Source organism: Sus scrofa, chromosome 7 (genome assembly GCF_054392235.1).
Source record: "Sus scrofa isolate SSC_HxYL_T2T_F1_AM1 chromosome 7, Sscrofa_HxYL_maternal_Yorkshire_Landrace_v2.0, whole genome shotgun sequence".
Classification (NCBI taxonomy): domain Eukaryota; kingdom Metazoa; phylum Chordata; class Mammalia; order Artiodactyla; family Suidae; genus Sus; species Sus scrofa.
The window spans coordinates 113,276,151-113,304,102 of record NC_139389.1 but is presented as its reverse complement, the minus strand read 5'-3'; the positions used below and the strand labels follow the sequence as shown (position 1 = coordinate 113,304,102).

General features: G+C 40.1%; 1 protein-coding gene and 1 long non-coding RNA gene across 44 annotated transcripts in view; one reads left to right on the top strand and one right to left on the bottom strand.

Annotated features, from left to right (window-relative positions):
* NRXN3 (neurexin 3) overlaps window positions 1–27,952 on the bottom strand; it is a 1,642,123-nt gene that overhangs the window by 558,970 nt on the left and 1,055,201 nt on the right. The gene's annotated exons all lie outside the window — the stretch shown is intronic.
* Window positions 2,173–18,889, top strand: LOC146401864 (uncharacterized). The gene is made up of 3 exons (XR_014811235.1): window positions 2,173–2,283; window positions 2,688–2,775; window positions 15,486–18,889. It is a non-coding gene; the product is annotated as an uncharacterized LOC146401864 (long non-coding RNA).

The window sequence follows — 27,952 nt, the reverse complement described above, 5'->3', positions numbered from 1 at the left end:
AGACCGACGGACACTGCACCTTTTGATCACCCTGCCTCTTCTCTCTCAGGCGCATTAAGCCAAACTCTGGCAATTTGGGAAGCAAAAAAAAAAAAAAAAAAAAAAAAAAAAAAAATCAGGCGGCGTTAGGCGGCTGAAGTAGCCCCAGATAGAAATAAAAATAAACCCCTTGAATCAGCAGGAACGCCGGAGAGGCTGCTGGAACGGCTGCACGCAGTGTTGCTGCACTCGTGCTCCCCCTGGCCTGGTGGTCAGGACCGCAGAGCCACTCTCTAGGTGTTTGCCTCTATGGGTGTTAAGGTGCCCAGGGCCGACCCCAGGGGTGAATGGCAGGACCTGCATCCTGATTCACCTCTGGAAGGTGAAAGCAGAGAGGTGGCCTTGGGGCTCCAGAGGGTGAGAGGCTTGATGCCTGGCGGTCCTTCCGGAAAGTAGCTTCCACTCCTGGTGTACAGGATGCTCTTGGAATTCAGGACCCAGAGGTTAGCGCTGGTACTGGCTGATCTGATCAAAGAACTTGCAAAGGGGTGAGGGCTGTGTCTGCTGGGCTGTCCTGGACTGGCCTCAGAGGTGCTGCCCCAGGTGGGTGAAGCCTTCCGGAGGCTCCATGAAGCTGGCCACTAAAAAGAATGTGGTTTTTACATCCAGGCTGAACCTGCAGGGGAGAGCAGGAGTGGCAGGAAGAAGCTTGGTGTGCCTGTTGTGGCCATCTGTTACTCCAGGAGGATGCTGACCCAGGGCTCTGCCAGGGAACCCTGACATGATGGACAAGGCAGTCTCCATTCTACTCCCCTCCCCTGCCCCCAACTTCTCCGTCACTATGTTGTAGAGCAGGGTCATGCTGGCTCTGACACCCTCCTCCCCATCCACCCTGGCTAAGAAAACACTGTATTGGGGGGGGTGTGGAGGGGGAGAGTTGAGGGAATATAGTTGCTGGTTAAATCATATCATATATACTATATGACACTTACTGTTTAAACCATGTATTTAAATATATATATGCATATAAAGACATATATATATGTATTTAGGAAGCATTTCTTTTTTTAAAAAGATGCTTATTATGCCCCTGCTCTCAATACACATTTCAAGCCCCCTGACCAAGAATAAAGTCCAGGGATTAAGACAGTCCTATTCATTCCTGGAGTACCTCAAGGAGATGCCGCAGAAGTTGGCATTCTATGTCTCTCTAACAGATAAAGATACCAAACCTATGAATGAAATGTCTTCAAGGTCAAATAGCAAGTCCATTTTAGAATTTATGATGGTGACCTGGTACTTTGGTTATGAAACTGGTGCTCTCCCAGAGACCTGTGCTGCCCATGGTAAATGGTGCATGGTCATCTCCACTGCTCTGGCTCTCAGCTGTAAGGATGATGCAAGACACACAGCCTCCAAGGGATGGCCCTCACTCATGCCCTGGGGTGTCGGCCCACATACACAATGTTTTCACCTAGTCACATGTACCCAGGAACACTGCAACAAGAGAGAGGGGTGATTTATGGAGACCCAATTTAAACCTGTTTCCTCCTCTCTAAAACTTGAATCCTGCCTCTCCTCATGAGGTTCTTGGGAATATTGAATGAGATAATGTATACACAGCATCTGGCATAGCACCTGGCAAAGACCGGCAGTACTTACCGTTTAATAGAACAATAAGCTAAAGCTCTAAGTAGGTTAAGTTCATGTTTAGGGTCTCAGGCTACTATTAGTACAAAAATGAGAAAAACATCCTCCCTTAAGGTAGATGGTAATTCCCATTTAATCTAACCACTCCTTGATTTCGTCCTCCAGATGGATTCCCACTGCACTCTGGACTTAGTCTAACTCTGTATTATAGCCTTATATAGACCTAGCTTATATCTAATTCTCCAACGCCATCTTCAGCCAGATAGCCCCTTACTCACTACCTCCAATCTCCCAGGCCATCTTATTGCTACCTGAATGTTCCATGTTCTTTCCCACTCCAAGACCTTTATACTTGCTAGATCCTCTTCTTTGGAACACTTTTCCCTAAGATTGGTTTGTTTCATTTGCCACCTTCTCAGAGGCCCTCTCTGCCCTCACCTCAAGTTAGCCACCACCTCCCCCAAAGGCACTTTATCCCATTACCTTGTTCTATTGCTTTCACAACACTCTCTACTTTCTGAAATTATTTTATCTATATTTGTCCACAGTCTATCTCCTTAACAAGATGGTGAGTTCCCTGAAACCTGAACCTTTGCCTTGGTCTCACCTATACTTTCTGCGTTCAGAAGAGTGGGTAGCACCACACGATAGAAGGTCAGTAAATATTTGCTGAATTCATGAATCCAGTGAATCAACTGCCCATCTCTTACATTTTCATATACCATTCATTTCACCAATGTATTCATCTGGCTTTAGTGACGGTGATCTTCAGAGACACATATTTCCAGAGTTGAACACCTAGCCGCCTTAAGGTTTTTCTTCCTTTCTAAATTGGTAATGAGTGTGGGACACTTTTTTTTTTTTTTTTTTCCTTTGTCCTAAGGACGGATGGAAAGCTTAGATGGACCTTCCCATTAATTCTCTGCAAGGCGACAAAGTGGAAATAAATCCTTAATGCGGTACAAAATCTGGAAATGCTGCTGGTACATCACAGCTGGAACTATTCATTTCACTTGTCATACTTATAATTTATTTACTTACTTTTTGCAAAATGTCAGAAGAAATATCTGTGAATGCTGGGTAAGGATGATTTCATTTGGGGACCCAGTCGAACACTGAGAAGACTTATCAGAGGACAAGTACAAGGTGGGTTTATTGTTCTTCCTCACTTTAAAGAGATAACAATTATCCTGATAAAATGAATGTCCTCCGATCGACCACATTGTTGATTTTTGTTTTGTCATTTGTTTTCTATCCCTCCCCTCTCTTCCTCTAGTTAACACATCCCTACTTAGACTTCAAATTCCCATTATTCTCAGGTCTATTAGAGCTTATATTAGGCTGATCTATTAGGTATTTTTCCCTCGATTTTTAGCTCCAGTGGTGACTCCTAGATACTGCCTGCAGTTTGTGTTCTGGCTGAAGGATTTGTCATCACCTGGACCATCACCAAAAGCTCCCCTCTTCCCTCCTGAGCTGTCTTTTCTAGTGGGTCCTTTGAGTGAGGACACTTGGGGATGAAGCATGCAGCTACAGGATGGAGATGAGAGTCTACTTTTAAGATAGAAAGGAAGAGAAATAGATTTAGAAACGTTATGCTCACCACAGATTTCAAGTTAAAAAGTATAAATAATCTCACAGGAACAACCACGCTTAGCTCCACTTAGATAAACCCCAATGGAATCCTAACCAGACTGTTTGGAAATTTAAGTTTCTGAATGGAAGGGAGCTTAAAACCAAACCAAACCAACCAACCAAACAAACAAAAATAAAAACACAAAAACTGTGACTGGATTTGCCTTGTTCATAGCTTGGTTTCTCTATTATTTCAGACAGCAGAATTTGCCATTATAGATTTCTTTCCCCTGTTTTTATCCCCTCTTTTTTCAACTCCTTATCTGTCCCAAGATAAGGTAGGAGGATACTTACCCATCTGACCCTCTTTGTCTTGCTTTGGTCGGTACTTCGGCTATAAAGTAGTCTGGGGAATTTTCTGGCTTCTAAAATAAGCCTCATGATCATACTTAATCGTGTCAGGTGCCAGGAATCTAATGCAGAGCTGCCCCATCAGCCTCTCACAATACATTTGGTCTGCACATGCCTTCTCTCACTTGTATAGACTCTGACTTTCCACTTCACTGCTGGCAGGAGACAACTGTGCAGTTGTCTGCCGAATCTAATAGGACTGCACAGAAACAGAAAGCACAGGAGCAGTCTGTTTCCGTGTGAGCCCTAAACTCTTAGAGGAGGGGCTTCTTTTCCCAAATAGTTAGAATAAAAACTCTTACTTTTTTTTCTCTTTACACAGAGTTCCAAAAAGTAAGTTTAGGAGGAGGGGGAGAAAAAAACCACACAAAATCAACTAAACTCTCATAATGTGAAATGAAATAAAAGTCCTGAAAAAATACAGGTGACTGTTAACACGGCTGTAAATATATCCAAGAGTTCCATAAAACAGTCGAACTTTGCTTTATTATATATCAGTAGGTTTATTTATAGCCCCATAATTCATCCTTCTGCTCATTTATTTCAGAAAGACATCTTGCAAAAAAAAAAAAAAAAAAGCAGATTTTGATTATATTTTACACTTGGGAATATAAAAGAAGCTTTATTCTTTTAAATGTCACTCCTACATGTATTTGATTAAAAAAACAAACACAATGGCATCCTTGTATAATTTTACAATTCAGAGACTATAAATGTTGCTTCTGTTCCTTTTACTTATCCTACATATAAAAATCCACAGTTGTTCTCTTGTCCTCCTTGTGGCTGAAATGGGGATATCAGGAGTTTGGATGTTGAGGAAAATCTCTAGGAAATTTTCCAAATCTCTTGAGTTTCATCAATGACACTAGGATATCTACTTTGTCAGAATTTCACACTTTTTTCAAGGGAAAGAAAAATATGAAATGATCCTGTTTAAACTTTAGCCAGCTTCCTTTGAAATTCAAGTGAAATTATTTTATCGTGAAAATAGGTTGCTTTTAATCAAGGACAGGATTCAGTTATTTCCTCATAGAGAGATCTGGGTATTTAAACCCTGTTAGGGAGTTCCTGTCATGGCGCACTGGAAATGAATACAACTAGGAACCATGAGGTTGCTGGCAATCCCCGGCCTCGTTCAGTGAGTTAAGAGCCGGCAGCACCTTGAGCTGTGGTGTAGGTTGCAGCCATAGATTGGATCTGATGTTGCTGTGGCTGTGGCATCGGCTGGGAGCTGTAGCTCCGATTCTACCCCTAGCCTGGGAACTTCCATATGCCATGGGCACAGCCCTAAAAAGCAAAAAGAAGAAAAAAAAAGGAATAAACCCTCGTAGTCTTCACTAAGCTTACATTGGCTATCGGAGATCATATAAATCTTTAACCAGTTTTAATGACTCAACAAAGTGAATGATGACTGGTATATAATAACAGAAGTAATAAGATCACTTGTATGTTTATAGAAAAATGATGAAATCGAAGATTTAGATGCTATTTCTAGAGTACATAAAGATTTAGATTTTGGGCTCTTGTGCTCGAATGCCTAGGTTCTAATCCTGATTTTGATTTTTTGCTCCTCTGAAAAATGTTTGCAAGATCTTTAGCCCCTTTGTATCACCACTACTTCTCCATCTGTATAAATGAGAATTATCATGCTATCGATCCAAAAGTTTGTTATGAGAATTTAGAAAGTTATTATATGTAAAGTGTGTGTCAATAGTGCCTGTGACACCGTAAATGGAGTAATAAGAATAATTCTCTTTTTCTCCAGATGACTCCTTGAAATTTATCTCTGCAAATGGTTTTCTTTTCCTGTCAACAAATCCTGAGAGGAGTGAATAAACAAAATGCTCCCCCTGCTATTCCAAAACATAGACTAGAAAGTCACTCCCGGGTCTTCCCTGACTCATTGGATTCTCTTTGCCCATATTTTGTAGAGAGGGGAACAGCTTAATTGCATTCTTATCACAAATATCCTTCAAGCCAACTGCAAAATAATAAAGCTCACCCTGAGCCCAGAACCAGATGATATGGACTATCAAAACCCAGCTGTGTTTCCTAAGTTATCATTTTCCAGCATAGGGTGGAACTCACACAATCTCAGTTTGCTCTCGGATCCGGAAGGACTCTCTGGCGACTTCTCTTTCCCAACTATTTAGTTCTTCACCTTCTTTTCTTAAATAAACAACTCATTCTCATTATTTAGCCTTCCCCCTAGAAGCAAGTGGCTTCTAAATCTTTTCATAATTTTTCTTCCACTGGATTTATTTGGTATTTCATTTCAATAAATGTTCTTTTAAAGTTACTGAGCATGAACCTCTAAACTAGGTTCTACTTAGTATAAAAAGAAACAATTATTTTGGTACTTCAATTCGTCTACGTCATGAACACTACATATATGCTAGCTATGGGCAAAGCACCAGGTAAAGTCCAGGGGACTCCAGGATAAAATAAAGAGAGAGAGAAAAGAAAAATTTAAGGCCATAAGAAGTGTATAATCTGGTTGGGGAATACAACAAATAAAAAAAAAATACAAATTCCATCTGTATATATAGCTTCCCAAATACAATGTGGTAAGAGTCAGAATTAAGGTATAAACAAAATATACAGTAGAGAATGGGGAGTTCCTTCCAGTCTCAGTGGGTTAAGGGCTTGGCACTGTCACTACTGCGACTCTGGTTATAGCTACAGAACGGGTTTGATTCCTGGCCTGGGAACTTCCACATGCCTTGAATGCAACCCCCCCCCCCCAAAAAAAAAGAGGATGGAATTCATCCACTGCAGGCATCCAACAGGAAGAGGGAATCCACAGGAGGGATTTATACACAAAGGAACATATGAACCTAATGTCGAAGGAGGTGAGTTCAAATTTGATCCACTACTTCTTTGGCCCTGTGACCTAAGAGCAAGTTATTTTAAACTCACTGGGCCTGTTTCCCCAATAGGATGTGTATAAATAATTCAAAATCCATAGCATTGTTTTGAAGGTTAAATAAGAAGATATATTTGCAAACAACATTATAAATGTTCAGGTTCATGAGTATTATGAACCTGGCCTTGAATGATTTCAAATAGGCAGAGAAGCAGAAATGTAAAGTAAGGAGATTATCAACGTGGGGCAGAATTAGCCACAGGAGTTTCCTAATGGAGGGGGCTTTAAGGTTAGCTTTCCCCGGTCATTTAGAATGTTAAATCCTGAAAAATAACAGAATGGGATAATTTTTTTTTTTTTTTGTCTTTTTGCCTTTTCTAGGGCCACTTCTGCAGCATATGGAGGTTCCCAGGCTAGGGGTCTAATTGGAGCTGTAGCCACCGGCCTATGCCAGAGCCACAGCAACTCGGGATCCGAGCCACGTCTGCAACCTACACCACAGCTCACAGCAACGCCGGATCCTTAACCCACTGAGCAAGGCCAGGGATTGAACCCGCAACCTCATGGTTCCTGGTAGGATTCATTAACCACTGAGCCATGACAGGAACTCTAGGGGGTAAAATTTTTTAATTAAAATTTTTAAAAAAATTTAAAAAAACCCATGTGTTTCATGGGGCAAGGAGAGACAATGAAACTACATAGAAAGAAAAGGAAGAATAGAAAGGAAGGAAGAAAAGGAAAGCGAGGGGAGGAGGGAGAAGGGAAAGGAAATTCACATGTTGGAAACTATGTTTTTTTATCTCAAATGATAGGGTTGCCATATTCAGAGATGTCAAATAAACACCATATAAATAAAAAGTTAAATTGTAGCACAGCCGAGAGTTTTCCTTTGCTCAATTTCTTCCAAGCAATTACTTTTCAGATACTAAAATACCCATTGGATTCAATTCATAAAACTATCATTTAATTCTAGGAACATCATGGTTCAAGCATCCATCTTATTCAAGTGTCTGTCTCACTCACAATTCCATGAAGAATATATCTTCTAAGACAGGACTGAAATCTGAAATAACTGGCCACTTTCTCCTTGATATGATGTAGTCTTAAATTCACATAACAGAGAAATCTTGTTGGTGGGAGGGGGGTTGAGATGAATATTCCCTGAACAGAAAGGTACATAGTGTTATCTGAGCAGCTCCAAAAATGTTTGCAAGATGAGTAATAAGGGCATTTCTCAGTGGTATTGAGGATTTAGCACTTTCCAAAACTGATGGTGAGGTCAGGGGAATACAGAGATGTAAGTTTATGTCATAGAAAGCGAACTAGGCTATTTCTGAAACAGATGAAACAACATTTAAGATAACAGTATTTTGGCATTGATGATATCTATGTCTTCAAAATCTACCATTTCTAATCTGAACATGCACAATTTGTTGTTCTTTCCTATCTTTGGTTAACATTTGTCACATTCTATTATTATCAGTTGGGTTTATATCTGGATCTCCTACATGATTTATAGAGGGATCATATAGGGAACTGAGGCCTGGTCCTAGGGTCAAACGGCTTAAGTTCTGGGGCCAGATAGTTTATGTTCAAATCCCTGCTCTATTATATAATAGCTGTGTGACCTTGGGCAAGTTGCCTAGACTTTGAAAACATGTTTCTTCTCAGAAAAATGGAGATGAAGATGTTCCTTATCTCAAACACAGGCAATTTTAGACATTCAGTGGATGTTTGTGAAATAGTATTGAAATACACTTCATTACTATAGAAGAGAACATTTGATAGATAGATAGATAGATAGATAGATAGATAGATAGATAGGAAGAAAGAATACACATATCTCCAAAATATGCAACATCTCATTTTAAGGAAGAATTGTTCAACATTTGGAGCCATTACAAAATTGGAAGGGATGCCTTGCAAAGCAGTGAGCTTTCCATCGCAGGAAGTGTTCAAGCAGTGAGGGGCTTTTAGGGACACCGAAGTTGCTGTCTTGCTGTACATGAGCGGATGGAGTATATAATCTCTAAGTTTCTTTTCAAATTTATATATAACACAAGTTAAGATTTCTTTTAAAATTTCTATTTGCCCTTCACTTCTGCATTTAATTAAGCGTAAATCTCTTGGCCTTATTTTGAGGCTTAAACCCAATTCCTTCGTGCTATAAAAATCATAGTACACCCTTGTTTATGAAAACCTTACCCACTGAGGTGAGAAATTTTAGACTTCTATAAAATGAATCTAGTGTTATTGTACTAAAACTTCATTTTTTCATGACTGTATGCAGTACAAGTTGTCTCTAGACACATTAACAATTTTGTTTCTATTTTAAACACCAAAGATTATCATGCCTCCCCCCCCACCCCAACTTCCGTAACTAGCAACACCTACACAAGCTGCTGTTCCTGTCATCGAAAAGGGCATTTTTCATTGGTAAAGAGCTCACTGTGAAGGAAAGTCTATGCTGACTTGTTTGCCCTATTGTCCTTTACCTCCCAGGTAAATTTATATCCAGTGAATCCAGGTGGATTGAACATAAATAAAACCAACTCCCCTTAAATAAAGACATGTGCCTTGAAAATTCTGGATAAAAAGCAAAACTCCTCTCTAACCAAAACAAGGCCATTCTTCCTCAGTTGTGGCTTGGGCAAGAAAAGAGAGTTGGGTATTCAGAAGACACCTAAGAAAGTTAAAGAAACTGAGATACTGAGAGAGAGAATGACTTGTTTAATATCACACACCATTTCAGTGTCAGGAGAAGCTGAAATATTTCTCTAAAATGTTATTCTAGAGTGTGGCATGCATGGTTCCTACAGCAACATCAACATAAAATAAGATTATAAGAAAACTAATCATCCAGTAAAAAGATAATATACACGAAAGAGAGTTAACAGACACAAGAATAGGAGAAGAAACTCAAAAATGTGAGATAATGGAATAATATTAAAGAAATTGATCAAAAATGGTTGAAATGATTAAAGAAATTATAGAAACCACAGAGGGAAAAAAATACTATGATAATGGGAATACTTAAGAAAGAGCTAAAATTGGAAGAGCTAAATTTGGAAATGCAACATAGTCAATGAATTTTTTTTTTTTTCTTTTTAGGGCCAAACCCATGGCATATGGAGGTTCCCAGGCTAGGGGTTGAATCAGAGCTACAGCTCTCAGCCTACGCCAGAGCCACAGCAATGCCAGATCTGAGCCACATCTGAAACCTACACCACAGCTCACAGAAATGCCAGATAGTTAACCCACTGAGCGAGGCCAGGGTTCGAACCCATAACCTCATGGTTCACAGTCAGATTCATTTCTGCTGAGCCACAACAGGAACTCCTGATTTTTTTTTTTTTTTAAGTCAGTGGATGGATTTGTAAAATAGTCGAAGAGCGAGTTAATAAACTGGAAGAAAGAACTAAGGAAATGTCCTAAAATGTAGCACAGAGAGAAAAAGATTTAGACAATACAAAAGAAATTAAGAATCATGAAAAATCAAATGAAAAGTCCAATATACAAACATATATCTATTAGGATTTCTAGAAGAAGGGGGTAGAGAAAATATTTTATACTTAAGTAATACGAATTCTTATATGAAGGGATACTAAGCAGGAACAAAAAATAAAAGAGAAATAGCTACATTTTGGTTCATCGTAATTAAAGCAAAAATAACCAAATTAAGATAAAATTTTTAAAAACAACAGATTACTTTTAAGTAAAGTTCCCAAGATAATTAATATAAGGGCTCTGTGTTAACAGAAAATGCCTTTCAAACTAGATTTATATAACTAGGCAGGTCACTTAAGAGAGGAGGCACACCTATTATACTTTCAGTTGAAGGAAGTTTGAGAAAGCTTATTACTCACAGGTTATCACTGGCATAAGCACTAAAGGATATACTCTAATATGAAGAAAATGATCCCAGGGAAAAGGAGTACATTCAAAAGGAAATGATGAGTAAAAGGAACTGGTATGATAGGGCTAAATCTAAGTAAGTGTTGAGTCACTATCATTACCATCACTGTCAACAAATTATTTGTAGTGCCTTCCACAAGAATACTTTGGAGTTCCCTGATGGCCTAGGTTAAGCATGCAGTGTTGTCACTGCTGTGGCTTGGTTTCAGCTAGGGAATTTTGCAGGCTATCAGCATCACCAAAACAAAAAAACAAATTAATAATGCTTATAAGCTAGGTATTATTATTGTTCCTATTTTACAACTGGGGAAAGAAGGTACAAATTGTGACTTAACCATTGCTAGTAGGTGGTAGAGCCATGATTTGAGCCCAAATCCCCTATCTACTGAATCTTTGGTCTAAATCAATGTATTATGCTACACAAGTGATATGTGCAACTTCCAAATCATATCTTAAGAGAATGACACTTACTTGCTGCTTGCTTTCTACTTCGTTATCCTTTTTCTAGAATGTAGATGTGGAGATGAGCCAACTTTAGTCGTGTGAATAAGGACATTATATCTGTCCTTTTGGTTGAAATTTGCCAGGTATATTAATTAGAATATTGATTTTTCTGTTTTTAACTGAGACCACATAACAATGCTTAAACAAGACAAAAGATTCCTTTCTCTCACACAAAAAAGCCTATATTGGTAAGGGGCCCAAGGAAGTATGCCAGAGAAATGAGAGAAAAGTAACCTTTGGCTGTGTTTGACCTAGAGAGGCATAATTATCATACCCTCAAATTGATAGTCTACTATACTTAACAGACGAAATAGACATGATCACCAAAAATGTTATCACACTGTCCTGAGAAACACCATAAACCCAGGGAATATAAAGTCATGAATCTGTATGTAACTAATAACATACCTTCAAAATATATAAAGCACGTATTGATAAACTGGGAAAAAAAAAAGAGAAATTCATGATCAAAAAGTCCACTAAAATGTGTTTCATGGGGATAAATGTTTTTTGTTTGATTACTGCTGATTCTTCAGGGCCTACAACAACACTTAGTCCATGTTAAGAGCTTAATAACTGTATACTAAGTACATTTATTATAATCTTCTTGTAATACTTATAGAATAAGCTGGGAGGAAAGACCAAAACTAATTTAAAAAATGCCATTAACGAACCTGAAATAATGAGTATATCCTTAACCCTGGTTAGAACAGAGTCCCAAACTTTCAAAAACATATGAGACATAATGCAAAAAATAGTCATTTTTAGAATCATAAATAATGAAGAATCAATAATTATTCTTCATATCTTCTGCTTACAATGCAATAACAATCTAAATCAATTACTAAAACTCTTCAATATTTGTGACTGAACAAGTTAAAGGATCTCTCATTTTATCAACAAAATGAGATAGATAAGTAAAAATGATAAATGAAAGGAGATAATTTCATGTATGCTTAAAAATATTCTGTCTTTAATTATCATTTTCTGTATATAGTGGAATATTAGAAGGATGCTTTCATAAAGAGACCTGAGATCAAATTATTCTAATTCTCTCTGTTTTTTAAAATAACCATGTTTATCACAAGTTATCCAATACATGTCAAAATTCTTGCTCTGTAATGAAATAAAGCAAATGACATATACAAAGGACACTCTCAGAGTGTTGACTATCAGAAGATAGTTTATACAACCTTTGTCTTTTGCACAACACTTAAAGCACAAAAAATGTTTCATATAAATAACTTTCAATTATATATATTAGAATTAAATGATGCCCAAAGCATTTGCAGTAGACATTGATTCTTATTAACATAGTGCCTAGGCAATTTATACTTAAAAGACTAAAAATAACTGGTGCTCATAATCTGAAAATGAGAAAGGCAATCTCACTAATTAGTTGCTAATCCACAATATATTCTGCATTTGGACAACCTGTAATTGTTCATAAAATTACTGAAGTCTTAGGAAATGTGAATAAATAGGTTTACTGCTTGTATTCTTCTTACAAATGACAATCAAGTTCTTTGTCTTCAAAGTTGTTCCCTTCTCTTTGTAGGTCAGAAGGAGTCCCCAGAACATTCCCACCAGTCTTATTACTACTTTAGGAATAGAGATGTTCACTTCCTAAGACTGCCAGTCTTTATCCCAAACCCAAGATCCTGAAAAAATCAATTATAATTTTAAAAAGTACTGTTCAATCTGGAAACTTAATGTCAGGAAAATGCCTCTGACACCCTCTGAGTTTTGATCCCAAGGGACAATCCTGGAAACAATATTCCAAAAGAGAACTGTCATGTGAGCAATATCATTATTAGCAATGAGGTATATGGAACTTGTTTTTACGCCATAAAAGAAACAAAAAGAAGACAAAAAGCATGCATATATATATATAACTTGGGCTGGAGAAAATCAGACTTTTGAAGAGTTATACTAGAAGAAAGATCACATTTTCATCCCCTTAAACCAAGTTTTAATGAAGAAGGGACTTTATTACATGACTTCTAATAACATGGTATGGATGAAAGATGTATTTTCACACTGTTTTAGAAATGGAAATATCTGGGTTTTAATTCTTGGCTCTAATGTTAATTGCTAGACATCAGACAACTCACTTAACCATAGGCTATCTCATAAAGATTCTCACTTTTTAAAAAATTTAAATTTGTGTAATAGAAACTGAGGCTAACAAGCACACAACTTTGAGTAACAATATCTGTTGGCATATGCCTTTACCTACTGTTTACGTCCTCCCTCCTGCCTTGCGTGGCCAACCACCCCCTTGTTAATTTCAAGGAAATGGATGCAGAAGATGAAGTATTTGCTGTGGTTCCCTAGGCATCAGGAAGAGGATTCCCAGGGAGGGGCAGCATATGAGGCAGAAGTCTTCAGCAGCATGTATCTCAGGCCAACTCAGGCAGAGAAGGAGACATTTCATCCAAGGGAGTGTGTCTATGTGGGAGTAAAGGACCACAAGAGAGTCATCATGCTTGATGGATGCAATTTCTTAAAATGTATACCTTGTTGGTGTGCAGAAGATGAACACAGAAAGGTGGGTGCATCCACAAAGAGACGGACGAAAGGACAGTGTGCTGTGGTAAATATTCTTGGAGGGTCAGTAACCCCATTAAGGAACAGGTCTGACTCATTGCTAAATAAATTGAACAGCCACAGGGTCACTGAAGTATTAGGAATAACAACGTCCAGCACACTTTTAATCCTCTTCTCCTTGAATGTCTCTTCTTCAGCTCCTGCTGGGACTAGGGGAGGCAGGGGTGGGTGTACAATGGTTGTTGCTTTGGGAGTTACTCAGCGGATGGTGGTTGCTAAATGTGACACTGGGGGAATAATGATAAATAGTAAAAACTGCAGGAAACTTTTGGCCTTTTCTCCTCAGCCCCCGCTCTCCCACTACAGTTAAAGGAAAATCTGGACTAGCAGAAATAGTAACCCCCCAAATGCCCCCACCCCCACTTGACAGATGTGGAAGAGACTTTCGGTTGCTTGATTTACATCATAGGAAGATGATTACATACATGGCCCTCAAGAAAACAAAAACTAAAAATATTTATGGCTTATTATCATTTCTTCTCCCCCAAATCATTCCCTCCCCCAGCACAAACAACACTTGACCAGGGCTCTTGATGATTCCAAACAAAATCATTTATTCCTATGATACTGAGTTTTAAAAAATTATTTGTGTTGACTACTAAAAAAAAAAAAAAAACTTTGTAAAAATGTTCCCTTCAGAATTCCCCTTGTGGCTCAGTGGGTTGTGAACCTGACTAGTAACCAAGAGGAACAAGGTTTTTGTTCCTTAAAAAAACAAAAAAAGAAAGAAAGAAAAGAAAAAGAAAAAATTCCCTTAAAGAACAGTAACAGATAGATTTTGATTATCAGTTATAAATCCCTATTTCAGAAAGGGTTGAATCAGAGTTATAGCTGTCGGTCTACACCATAGCTACAGCAACGCCAGATCCAAGCAAAGTCTGCGAACTATACCACAGCTCATGGCAACGCTGGATCCTTAACCCACTGAGTGAGGCCAGGGATCGAACCCGCATCCTCAGCGGTCCTGGTCGGGTTTGTTAACCACTAAGTCATGTAGGGAACTCCCTATATTTTAATTTTTGATAGACTCATTTGTGCTTTTCTTTTTTGATAGGGAGATTTGAAAGCTGCTTTGACTCAACTAGTTATAGCTATTACCTTCTGCAATGAGTTTATCAGTTTGTGGTTTGTTATAAACCAAACTGTTTCCCTAAAATTCATATGTCGAAGCCCTAACCCCTAAATCTGACTGATTTGGGGGAATTTTAAAATTTTATCATGTTCATTTAGGTAATATGGTTGGTAATTTTTTTTTTAACTTATGCCAATACTCACGTATATTTTTTGTTTATCACTCACATAGCATGTTATACAGATGTGGTATTTTATGGCTAACATGGAGGTTTCTTTACATGTGACTTAGAATTCCATAAAAATGTTTAAGGCTCAAAATTATAGCTTCCAATTAAGCTCTGAATCATATATAAAGTCTTTGTGTCTTTCCACTTGGGGATGGTCAGAAGACTGGGGATGATTAAAATTTCACTTCCCTAACAGTTTATTAGTAAGACTAGGGTCAAGCATGCAGGCCAGAGAGAGTGTGTGCCCACACTCACACCTACACACCCATTTAAAGTGTGTAAAGCTCTAATCTCCAGCTGCAGAGATCTCGCAGACTGCATTACAGCAGTGGTCACAGAGGCAGGCCCAAACATCTGACAGAGGAAGTGGAGGCTAAGAGCCAACCCCTGTACCCACCTGCCTCTCTAGAGGTATACCCAGGAACTTCTCCAGGTCTCTGTGGAGTGAATAACCACATGCAGTCTTTGAGGTATGGAGCCCTCTCTGCTTTGAAGGGCCTCCTCTGTGTTCAGCACTTGCAGTCGGCATGGCTGCCTCTGTGCACATTTGTCCTCTCCCCCTAACTCCTCATACAGAAATGACCATTTCAGCTTTTTAGCATAAGCACTATGCCTTTTTAAAAAATTGTTGCCAAGATCTTTTTCCTTCTCCTTCTTCTTTTTCCATGTCTCAGAATTCAGTGACCACAGCGCGCCCTCCACCTTGGCCTCTGTAATGGAGGTGTCTACGTGCATTTGGAGAAACCTGAGAATGGGGCACTTGGCTTGTCCTTTCAGAGGAAGTGTGGGCAGGAGGGCCAAAGGGAACAAGGGCTTACGATTATTTCATGAGACACAGACTGACCCAATCTTTCCCACAACCAGCTTCACACAGCGTGTGCACCAGGTCTGGGGTACCCTGAGCCATCATCTGAGCTCCACAAACATGCTTCTTTCCCTGTTTCCCACCTGATCGGTATCTAGGAGTTCCACAAAGGGCTTCATAGCATTTGGACAAAAGAAGAGGCAAGAACTGGGGAAAAAACCAAAAACCTCTTTGACCACCTGTCCCCCAACTGCCAGCTTCTCAAAGCCTCAGACTCTCCTTCAGTCCCCTCTCCTGGCCTCTCTCTTTCTACTCCAGGACAGCTGCTCCTTACCTGTGGGGCTCAGATCTCTTTGGAGGCCAAGGAGAATAGTGTGGTGCTGAAGATGAAAATCCATTCTAGAAGGTAAAGTTGGGACTTTCCATCCAATCTTCTACTCTCTGCAGGTGTCTCCTCGTTCTCTCCGCCTCCCGCGCACCTTCCCACCTCTGGACTTTGATCTCACCCATCGTCTTCCTGGACTGTGCTTATCCTTCCCCCACCTCTGGCTCTTGGAAAATCCTCAGACCTAACCCCAATATTTCCTCTTCCACGGAGTGTTGCTAATCCTTCAGTCAGAAGCTCTCCTTCCCTCCTGTGCTCGTACTGAGTTTCTGGCCTGGGAATGAACAGACCCTCTCCATGAAGGTGAATTTGCATATATGCCCCGCTTCTCCCCTCACCAAAGGGCTCAACAGTGGAAACTGCATGTCACTCAACTTTGCTCACTCACTGTTCTGGCACAAATAGGACTGGGTGCTCAGCAAAATTGTGGCATTTCATTAAACTATGTTCTGCTTCTTTGCTTTACTTATTTACTTACTTACTTATTATGTTTCTTTTTAGGGCCACACCTGTGGCATGTGGAAGTCCCCAGGCTAGGGGTCAAAGCAGAGCTGCAGTTGCCAGCCTATGCCACAGCCCCAGCAATGCAGGATCTGAGCTACATCTGTGATCTACACCACAACCTCATGGCAACACAGGATCCTTAACCAACACCTGACCTTGACGGAGATCAGATGCGGGATCAAACCAGCATCCTCATGGATACAAGGTGGGTTCATTACTACTGAGCCACAAGAAGAACTCCTGCTTCTATGCTTTATTAACCATCAGAGCCCCCACCCCTTCCACTTCCATCCCTTCCCTTCCTCGCGCCCATTCCCACTGCTCCTATTATTTCCCTCAAACAGATTCTAACTCTCTTCTTCACTTCCTCCCAGAACATCCAGCCCAGCACCTCAAGCTTGAGCCTCTTTCTTGTCCTTGAGTTCCCTCTTCACTTCCGCCTTGACCCAGATATAAGAACTACCCTCCCAGGAATCTGTGGAGACAGCAAGTGCATGGTTTGGTAGCCCAGACCCTCTTATCCATTCTGCAGTGGTAAGCGATACGCTGTTGGCTTCCTACCCCTACGCCTACCCCTGCCCCTTCTGAAAATACTTCCTAGGTACCCAGGTAACTGACAACAGTAGATCTAGACAAGGATATTGGAAAGGTTCTGGGTTAGTAGGTGTTTGAGCTCTGGAAAGAGAATACCTCGTATCTCTGGGAAAACATAGTCTGGGCTCTGAGAATTCATCAAGTAACTTCTGCAATACAACCCTTTTGAAAACTGAGGCCTGCCTGCTCTTCTGCGCCACTGTGGGCAGCAAGTGGGGTGGTGGTATGACTATGATATCGGGCTTTCTATTTTTGTAACGTGGCAAAGGATGCTGAGGAATCCAGCCCCCAGACGAGAAAGGCAGAATAGCACCCGATACTAAATCATGAGAGGCAATATACACCTATGTTGTGGGTGGCTGTGGGGGTGGGGGTGAGGGACTTGTCAGAAACACTCTTCAACAGGCAACTCTGTTCTCTGGGTTAGCCTAGTTCTGTGGGCCCTAAATGGAGGAGGGGCCTCCTTTGCATTTCATTTTTTTTTTAATCACTTTCTTTTCACTATTCTGTTAAGATATGCCATACCCACCTTCCTACCTGTTGGGACTCTAAGGTCTGTCTTTCATTTTTCATTCTTACAGCATTACTCAACTTTAGCTATATCCTTAAAAAAACAGAATGTACCTAGCTGTGAATCCTCTTTAAATACACTGTGCATGTGTATTTGTGTGTGAGAAACATGACTCGTATCTCTTCGGGATAATAATAAGGTAAATACATACATACATGCGTGCATATATATATTATATACCACAAATATTAGAAAAATATGCAATAGAAAATACATTTATGGAGTTCCTGCTGTGGCACAGCAGGCTAAGGATCCAGCATTGTCTCTGTGGTGGCTCAGGTCTCTGCAGAGGCACGGGTTCCATCTCCAGCCTGGAGCAGTGGGTTAAGGATCCAGTATTGTTGCCACTGTGGTACAGGTTGCAGCTGTGGCTCAGATTCTTTCCCTGGCCTAGGAACTTCCATATGCTGTGTGTGCAGCCCCCAAAACCAAAACAAAAAATTTACAAGGCTTGAGTAAATTTCAGGGCAACCCATAACCAGTGTCATTTCATAATTCAAATTCATGAGCAATTGCCCTCTGATACAGCTAAGTGAATGCCATTCTTCACACCATTGCCAGGTAACGAGAAGGGTGGGTAGGAAGGAATAGGAGAAAAATGGACTTTTTTTTTTTACCATGTTCTAACCTTTCCATGGAATGTACTGATGATAGCTCAGCACTTCATCCCAAAGATCCCAGAATATCTATCTTGGACCCAGTTTCATTCAACATTATGACTCCTACTTGAAGAAGAAAAATTAAATATACGTAGAAAAAGTTGAAGCATTACTCTATTGAGGCTAGAACCACAGTGATGTTCCCTGCAGACAAGGTCTTGAAAAACACTAGAGAAGCTATAATTTCTGACCACAGAACAAGTTTTCCGTTAGAAAGGGCTAAGTTTTCTGTATGAGACAATGTGGATCAGGAGGTAGGAAATAAAGGTTAGAAGCAGAGCTTAGAAGAAAAACCAACACTTCTCCCATCACTGTAAACAGCAGATAAGAAGTCCCCTTCTTTGGACACACAGTGTTTTTATTTAACTTCATAAACAAAAGCTCAGTTTCTCCTGTCCTACCAAGGGACTAACTAAAGATAGGATATTGGGGCTATTTACAAGCAGCCACACAGTGACTATACAGGTGGCGGTTCTTCTCTGTTTGGTTGTCTCTTATCTCTTTCTGCAAGTGTGTCAACCTGGGATGCCTGCAGAAGAATCCAGAAAAATAAAACAAAACAACCCCCCCCCCCACAAACCACGACTACAGCGCCTCTCCAAGCCAGTTTGTTTGAAGGACATCTGATCTCTCTGTGTTTGAAATAATCAAAAGACACCTCCATTCTGTTCTGTTCCCCAAAAGAGAAAGATGAAAGAGGTGAAGGAAAGGGCCAAACTTTCTTTTCTAGAAACACTACATTCACGCAATCATACATCCCATTTTTCTCAGACTACCTGTTTATTTAGGTGTCTGATTCCCACAAGGCAGTAGAAGGAGTTCAGCCCAAAGTCATCTCTAAATGGAAAGGGAGGACTAGTTAAATAAGTTTGCCACCAACAATAAACCAAGAGAGTAAAGCTAGCTTACTTCATTTTCACACTGAAGAACGAATCCTCAGAGAAATGATAAAACGTCATCTTCTGGAGCCTCTCTTGTTATTAATGAACGCAGCTGAGATTTGACTTAAGGAAAGAAATCAAGCCTGAATTTGTAGAAACTGAAGAAGAGATTGATATATATATATCGATATATATATATATATATATAATAAAATATGTATTTTCAGGCTGCTTGCTTTAGGTAAAAGAATAGAAAAAGTTTAAAACTGAATTTGAAGAATTCCTTATCTCACTGTAGAACTCCTTGGCCTAGAAGTCAATTTCTCAAGGATAAGGTGATACTTTTACATGATGAGGTGGGATTTCCTGATATTCCTTTTTCTTCATACATTTAAAAATCAGATATTACTTGTACTAAGTTTGATATGATGGCCTTGTCGAGTTATTTAGCTGGTCATCCCGTCTATCTTTTCTTACTTTCTCAATATATGAACACATTATTACTTGAACTTGTCATTGACAAAAGTTTCTTTGAAGCAGGCATCCACCTGCAATACCAACCATCCCTTCCATCGCCACCGCCATCACCTTTGGCCAGGATGAGACAGACAGCTGCCATCCACAGAACTTCTGGCACGGGCCTCTTTAAATAGCTGACATCTGGAGGGCCTATCTGATGCTTGTTACTTACACTCCACTCAGCATGAACGGAGGTTGGCAGGGAATTTAGCAGCATGTCTTATTTTTAAAATATCTCACACCTCCCCCTCGCCCTCCCTGCCTTTGGAGAGAGGTTTAAGCAATACACTCTTATGTTCTGCGGCATGAGCCTACCACCTTCCTCCCAGACATGAAAATGCTTTCAAAAGAGGGCCCAAAGCTTTGATCTAACGCCAAGGTGGGCCACCCAAATTAAATACAAATAAGATAGCAGCCAAAATCTCTTCATTTTAGCAATAAACTCAGATGTGAACTTCATAAACCTAAAGTTAATCAGGCAGCCTCAATTCTGTTCTCTCTCTCTCTCTCCCTCACTCAACACACACACACACACACACACACACACACACACACACACACACGCACGCACAAGCTTTAAACATTTTCTAATAAAATCCTGCCTACTTCTTTAGTGCAGTTCGTCCAAAGGATGATCATTAGTAGCTTAAGAGAATTAAGTTGACTTGACAAAATTAACGGGGCATTTTAATTCAATTATGACCTGAAAGCAAGCCACCTGCTTTGCCTCCAGCGGACTAGACTCTCCGAAAACTTCCCCTTCCCTACTTCAGTGGCTAGGATGTCAGATGAACAAATATCAGGAGGTTAAGGCCCTGCACTTAAGCTCTCGGAGAACCTGGAAGCCCAAATGGTGAAAGTTGCCCTAGATGTTTAGTAACTGTTCTGTGGGATCGCAGAGAAAATTGAACTGAGAGGTGCGCAGAGGTGCTAGGGGGCGCTCTACCACAGGAAATGGCCTTGCAGAATTGGGAAGTTCTGTTTAAGGGCGAACAGTTTGATAAGTGTTATCACAGAAAGTGGTGATACCCACTGGTGACTAATGACAACAGTAATTGTGATTAGGAACAGAGATACTAAAAACAACTCCAAGAGTTTGAGAGTGCACCCTTCCTTGGAACAACCCATTGTATTTTATAAGATCAAATGTTAATTCTTCCTAACAGTCCTTCAGAAAGCAGAACTGTTCTTTCGAGAGGGTGTGTGTGTGTGTGTGTGTGTGTTGAGAGAGAGAGAGAGGGAAAGGGAGGGAAGTGGATGGGTGAAACACACAGGAAAAAAAGGAACGCATTTCGTATAAGTATAGGCAAGGTATTCACCCTCGAGACTCCTGAGATAAAGTTTTCTCTTTCCCACTTTCAAGAGTGAGTATAGGATATTACGTACGCTCTAGTTATGTGCTCCCTGGTTCTCCACGGCAAAGCCTCACTCTGAGATTCCAAAAGCTCACAACCGGGAAACCTGATATAATCATCCTCCACTTCAAAAACAGAAGAATGGAGGGTACCGATCCAAGATAGCACGGCCGATCAGTTTCCTGAGCAGAGTTTTAAAATCCATTGTCTAAAGAAGAAAACACGCCATTGGTCTTCAGCCACCAGGTTTACTGTGCATCAATTTCAGAATTTAAGATGCTTGCCATATAACAGGGTGTTGAAAATTGTACTTAAGAATTTGCAGATAAGGAGTTCCCGTCGTGGCGCAGTGGTTAACGAATCCGACTAGGAACCATGAGGTTGCGGGTTCGGTCCCTGCCCTTGCTCAGTGGGTTAAAGATCCGGCGTTGTCGTGAGCTGTGGTGTAGGTTGCAGACGCGGCTCGGATCCCGCGTTGCTGTGGCTCTGGTGTAGGCCGGTGGCTCCAGCTCTGATTAGACCCCTAGCCTGGGAACCTCCATATGCCGCGGGAGTGGCCCAAAGAAATAGCAAAAAGACAAAAAAAAAAAAAAAAAATTGCAGATAAGCAGTGGATAATAAGAATAACAGACTTTTTTTTTTTTAAACTAAATGTCAGATATTATGACATGTGTTCTAACTTAACTTATCTCATTTACCCCTGACAACACTTTACAACCATTACAATTATCCTATTTTATAAAGGAGAAAACTGTGGCTTCGAAAGGTGAAGTGAACGGGCCAATGTCACACAGGGAAGTAAGCAGGCCAATAAGGATTAAATGGCAGGATCAGAACCCAATGTCTCTGGCTCTGGACATCACACTCTTTACCTATATGTACCCTCTATTGTCTTTGAATCACTCCCTGTAATACACTGGGTCTGGATGTATTAGCTATCATTAGCTGGTGTTCTCTGGTGCTAGGGTGATCTGGCTTGTTGTGGAGAAGTTACAGAGTATATCTTGAATGCTGAGAAAACAATTCTTTCCAGCATCATAGAGGCAGGAGAGCTAGCTGAACCAGGTAGTCTGGGCCCCTTCCTGATGGTGTGACTCAGTAATGCAATGACTTTAGGAGGACTGAAAAGAGTTTTATTTCAAAATAAAGTCAGAGAATCCAGGAAAGCTTCCTGAAAGAAGAAATAACTGAGTTGCATCTTTGAATCATCTGTAATGAAAGGAGGATGCCATTCTGTTTCAATGAGACAGGTCTTAAATCAACACTGTCCTCCTGAGGGGGTATGGGTGCAGAGGCAAAATTGCCAAACAACAGCAGGTGAAAAAGTGAATGAAGTGAAAAAGTGAATGAAGAGAAATCAAAGAGACATCTATGAAATGAAAAAAAATGCCTCCCAAAGCACTAGCAATTTTTTCACTGGGGTTTTCCTCTGAAGCCTGCAATGCAAGACAATTTTTCTTCCCATTTTTTTCTTTCCCTTTCAACTGTCTGCAGCTAAAGTGGTCTGAGGCCAGCATGGTAATGGACTCTGCCTGGGAGATGGGGGTTCTTGACCCAAGGCAGCCTCCTCCCTGGCCTGCTGGAGTGCCCATCACCTATTTAGTGCCCCTTCAACATAAATGATTAAAGCTCCTATAAAGGAAATAAAGAAACACACTTAATGTGTTTCCCCTTTCTTCTGCTTGAGTCTGCAAAGCAGAGTGAGGAGGTGAAATATTTCTTTTCAATGTCTAAAATTGTCTCTGAAGCATCACCAAGGAGCTTCATTAAGACTTTGCAAACGAGCTGATTTTCTCCATTGCTGGAGACCAATTGCTCTTTTCTTTATTCCTTAGCAGATAACAGATTGCTGAAAGTGAGTTTCTGACACCCAGTGCTCAGAACCACCTAGGATTCACAAGGGATGCATTGTGGGGGCATCACTGCAGGCCATGCATTCTTGCAGCTATGATGGCAGCATGGGCCGTTCTGCTGGCCTCTTCTCTGAGGAAGACACAGGGACTTCTGGAAGAGAGCCATCAGTTGCACCCAGGATGTCATGGGAGATACACATGGCTCTCAGACTTTCCCCTTCTTGTGTACAGGAAGAGGGGGAGGCCCAAAATAAAATAATTTAGACCATGGAATAGAAATGAGGAATGGATCCATTCATTTAATACTTTCATTTTATACTTTTCTTATTTAAAAAAAGGTCCTTTTTGATGACCTTACACTGACCAAATAAGAGCAAAAACCATGACCTGAAACCATGAAGTTACCAACATATCCCACTTACAGGAAGTCCATGATTTGTCCTGATATATTGAAACAAACTTTCTTAATTGGCAAGAAGTCTAGCCTTGCCCTAGGATCCCCTGCTCACCCCACTTATTTTCTGTAGAAATTCCTGGGTGGGAGAAGAGCTTACTTACCTCTATCAGACTTTTAGCCTCATGCTGTGGAGGCCATATGTGTCCTTGAAAGCTCTGACTCTGTCCCCAGTGGAACTAGTAACCACACCTGGACTACTGCCTTCTAGGACCCCTGTCCCTCTATAGAACTTCTTCCCCTTGTCACCATGGGGTGCTTGCACAGGCTCCTCCCATGGAAGAAACGTAAAGTTCTCTCCTTTGAAAACTCTCTTTCCCCAAATGCACAAGCTGCAGGGAAAAAGATCAGAGGATGTTTAGAGCCAGTTTCAAACTTGACCTGGAACCTCTTCTTTTCCTCAACCTCCTAGTCATGCTATTTAGTGTAGATGATGTAGGTCATTCATGCTGAGCTTCCCTTAGGACCCCAGCCTCTCTGGTCTGAGTTCCTTGGGGTCTTTCAGGTCTTCACATAAATCTCTGTATGATTGAAGCCCACAGGTTCCACATAAATCAATGGATGTAGCTGGGAAACTCTCACAGTGCATTCTGAACATGTTCTTACCAGTTAACACGTTCTCTAAGTGTTGTATCACAAGGAGAGGCTCATCTTCCCAGAGCTACAAGGAAGCTATGTTCCAGCTCCACAAGTCAGTGGAATAGTCTGTTTCTGACTTCACCAGCCTTTACTCCTTTATGGTGTTTGTCATATGTCTGGAGGTCTCATCCATTTCTCTCAGAGTAATGTTTGAACTATATTTTGAAATTCCCTCTGAAAATCTGTCACCTTTCTCTTAGATCTGAGACAATTCCTAAGGTATTATTCCTGACCACCTACCAACCTCTGCTCCCCACACCGCTTGCAACACATATACATACATATCCCGTTTCTATTCACCTGCCCCCTTTCTTAATATCCAATCTCCTTCAAACTTATCTTTAAGGAAACCATATATGCTAAAAGGAGATTCTACTGCACTTTAAATAACTGGCATGAGAGGAGGAAACAAGGCATCAACCACAAGACCTCACAGAAATCAAAAGAAGGATCCTGTTTTCCATATAAATATCTCTGGTAATTAAAAATGGAAAATGACAGAAATAGATAGGGTGAAAAACAAATGAAAAGTAAATAGACTTCACTTCTAAGCCTGATAAGTCAGAAAGCTTCCCTCCTGAGGAAGATGCTCTATTAAGATCTTGGAAGATAAACTCACCTTCTGGTTATTATGCATTAGTGTTGTGCCAATCATCTTGACATCCAGATGCACCTCATTTGAAGAGGTGGAGTGGGAGGCATCTACTCTAACTGGCAAGACCTTTGGTTAGTATAATAGGACATGTAACCACAGACTAAATAAATAGGTCTTATAGGGAAGGGATTGGTTACTGTTATAAACTCTAGATAAGGGTATAATGAACCTGACTTTTCTTTGGTTCATCTTTTGTCACCTACCACTTTAAAATGTGTTTCTCCCAAGACTCTATCCTCAGTAATATTGTTCCATATTCTCTCCCTTGATGACCTCATGAAAATCAATCCATGGATTCAGCTCTACCTCTAGGTAGAGGACCCAAGATCTATACTGTCTAATCTTATCCAAAATCTAAGCTGTGACCACCTGATGGATCTATTTTTGTAGATAACCCCAATTTTTCACACCCCTCACATTACCCCAAACTGACCGTGTGTTCTATACAATGACATATTTCCATTTATCCAGGCTCAAAACTTTATAGAGTCATTCCTTAGTAGCCCCCGTCCTTCTGCAGAATTAGCTAAATCCACAGCATCATTCAGCTCTGGCCGTCTCAGAGCCCCATTCAGTCCCTTAATACCACTTTGTCTGAACAAATATAATAATCCACTGAGGCAGTTCTTAGTTGCCAAATGTTTTTGAACAATGCCTGCTAGACGGTTTCCCCAGAGAAATCTTCCTAATGCACAGCTCACATAATCTGGCCCTTTTGAACAAAATCTTTCAGCAGCTATGTAATATATACATAAGAAAGCTGCAACCTCCAGTAGGGTACTCAAAGTCCTCTGAGTTGTACAGGATGGCTGAAATCTGGATGAGGGAATGAAATAGATGTTGCTAGAAAGGGAAACAGGAGACAATGAGCCTTGTTAGGGATAAAGCATTTGTATTTCAACCCAAGGTGAGTGAAGAGTTATGTGAAGGGCTTTATGTGGGGGCAGAGGTTGATCATACGTGGATTTTAGAAAGTTCACTCTGAGGCTGGGGTACTTCATAAACATTTAAAAACATTGCAAGTCATGATTGAGCAGGGTTAGTGACAAGTGAAATGTACACTTAGAATGTTTTTCTTAAAGGCCAACAGACACACGTATACAAACACACACAGCTTAGGGTATTATAGTGCAGAATACGAGAGGTAGAAAAATTCTCAAGTTTTTGAAGAGTCAAAGATATGACCCTGAAAAGCAATATAAACACAAGTTAAAATATAAAAGAAGCTTACTCATATAAGCAAAACTACAGAGGAAAATTGTATATATAATGTGCAAAAGGAGTGGGGAATGGATTCAAGGAAAAAGAATAAGGCAACTCCCTAGCTCTTGGTTATTTCTATTTTAAAATAAGACTGGGAAAGTTAGAAGGGGAAAATATATATTTTTTGGCCATTCCTAGGGCATGTGGAAATTCCCAGGCCAGGGATCAAGCTCATGTCACAGCAGTGACAATGCCATATCCTTAACCTGCTGCGTCAGCAGGGAACTCCAAAAATATTTATTTTTGAAATGGAAAAAATAAGGTGATAATTTTCTGCTGAATAGAACATGTAGCGGGTGGAGTTGAGGGGGAGGGGACTTGCTGGTCTGTCTTCATTAGAAAAAGACCCCCTGTGGAAGGTTCTGGAGATGAAAGGGTTTGATTAGTTGTAAGAAAGTGGACTTGTGAAGTGGGGACATGAAGAGATTCTTTGACTACTGCTTGGTAATAGGGCAATAGATATTTTGCTAATTTTTTCTTAACCTCTTCTTGATTTTTAATTCTAGAAGAACAAATGCAGGACTTAGTGGCAGAATTTTCCTTCTATAAGTCTTTTACAGTTCATCTTCCATTGGGAGTGAAGATATTTAGATAGCGGAGGATGGGGAAGTGTAACTAGAAACTGTGGAAGAGACGGAAAAGAGACACTATAATGAAATAATAGTATGTAACTCATCTAGCTTGGTATTTCCTTTTCCTGTCCTTTTTAGCACGGTTTGCCCAATCAAATGCCTTCAGAGTTCAAGCAGATAATGCAAATTAATAAAGTGGGTTGGGTTAAAAATTGTAGTGTTCAAGCATTTTCATATTCAGCTGTTATTATTAGAACTGGCCATCAGCTTTGCTCTCAGTGGGGTATTAGGAAATGTTTGAAAATGCAACCACCAAAATAATGTCTAAAACAGTGCTACCAATCTCTACCAAAATTTTGCCACTTGGAAATGCAAGCCTAGATTTTGCAGAAGATGTGACTGCAGTGTCTTCTGACTTGCCAAGAGTAGCTAATCATTTTCATTTTTAAGTAAACTTCTCTATATTTAAAATATTTTCTCAAAATTTTATTTCAACCTTGTTACAGAGAAAACAGAACTCATTAAAAAGCCCCAGCTAGTTCTGCTTTACAGTAGCTGAAGCCAGTAAACTTTAGAATAGAGTTAGCCTGTATCTTTCACTTTCTAAGGCCTATATTTCCTTTTGAAATTCCTAACCTTTAAAGAAGGCCAAGATATGAGATGAGACAGAAATGGGTGTATTGAGAAAGGCTGTTCACATGTTTGAAGACTGCAGAGGAAGGGTGAGATTTCTGCTGGAAAAAGACAAGGCTACTTGACTACATGATGAGTGGGTGGCCCACACACAGAGAGTGTTAGCATCTCAGACAGAGTTGACACTACAACCATTAGTATAAAACACTCTCACTAAAGGTGTTTCATTTGGTTCCTTAAAACTACTCCATAAGTGAAAGAAAAGGGCATGTGGAAAATTCTGGAACTGGGATTAGGCCAATCAGGTGGGATTAGAAATCTGAGTTTTCCCAGGCCAAAATCATCCTTTGGCTAGGTCAAATGGTTTTAGCCTAACAGGGACCAGAAGCAATTCAACTCCCTTTGCAATGTTGGCTATTTGATCACAAGTCCATATTCTTTTTCTTTTTTACAGAGTAGAATCTTTATTTGACCTTAAGGAGATAAACTCTTTAGATAAGCTTGCACAAGAATTCAATGATACATGTATGAAGACATTTCTTGTAGCACTGTAAATGTGAAAACTAGAAACAACCCAAGTCCACAAATAGGGTAATGGTTGAATATATGATGTACCTGTAATAAAGAATAACCTAATTCTGTAAGTACTTGAAGGGAATTTTTTCCAAGCTGGTTTATAAATTGAAAAGGCAAGATGCAATGGATTATACACAGTATCATTCTATTGGTTTGGTTTTAAAAAGAGGATATACACACATACACACACAAGTCCACATTCTTAAAACTGATCAAACCCTTT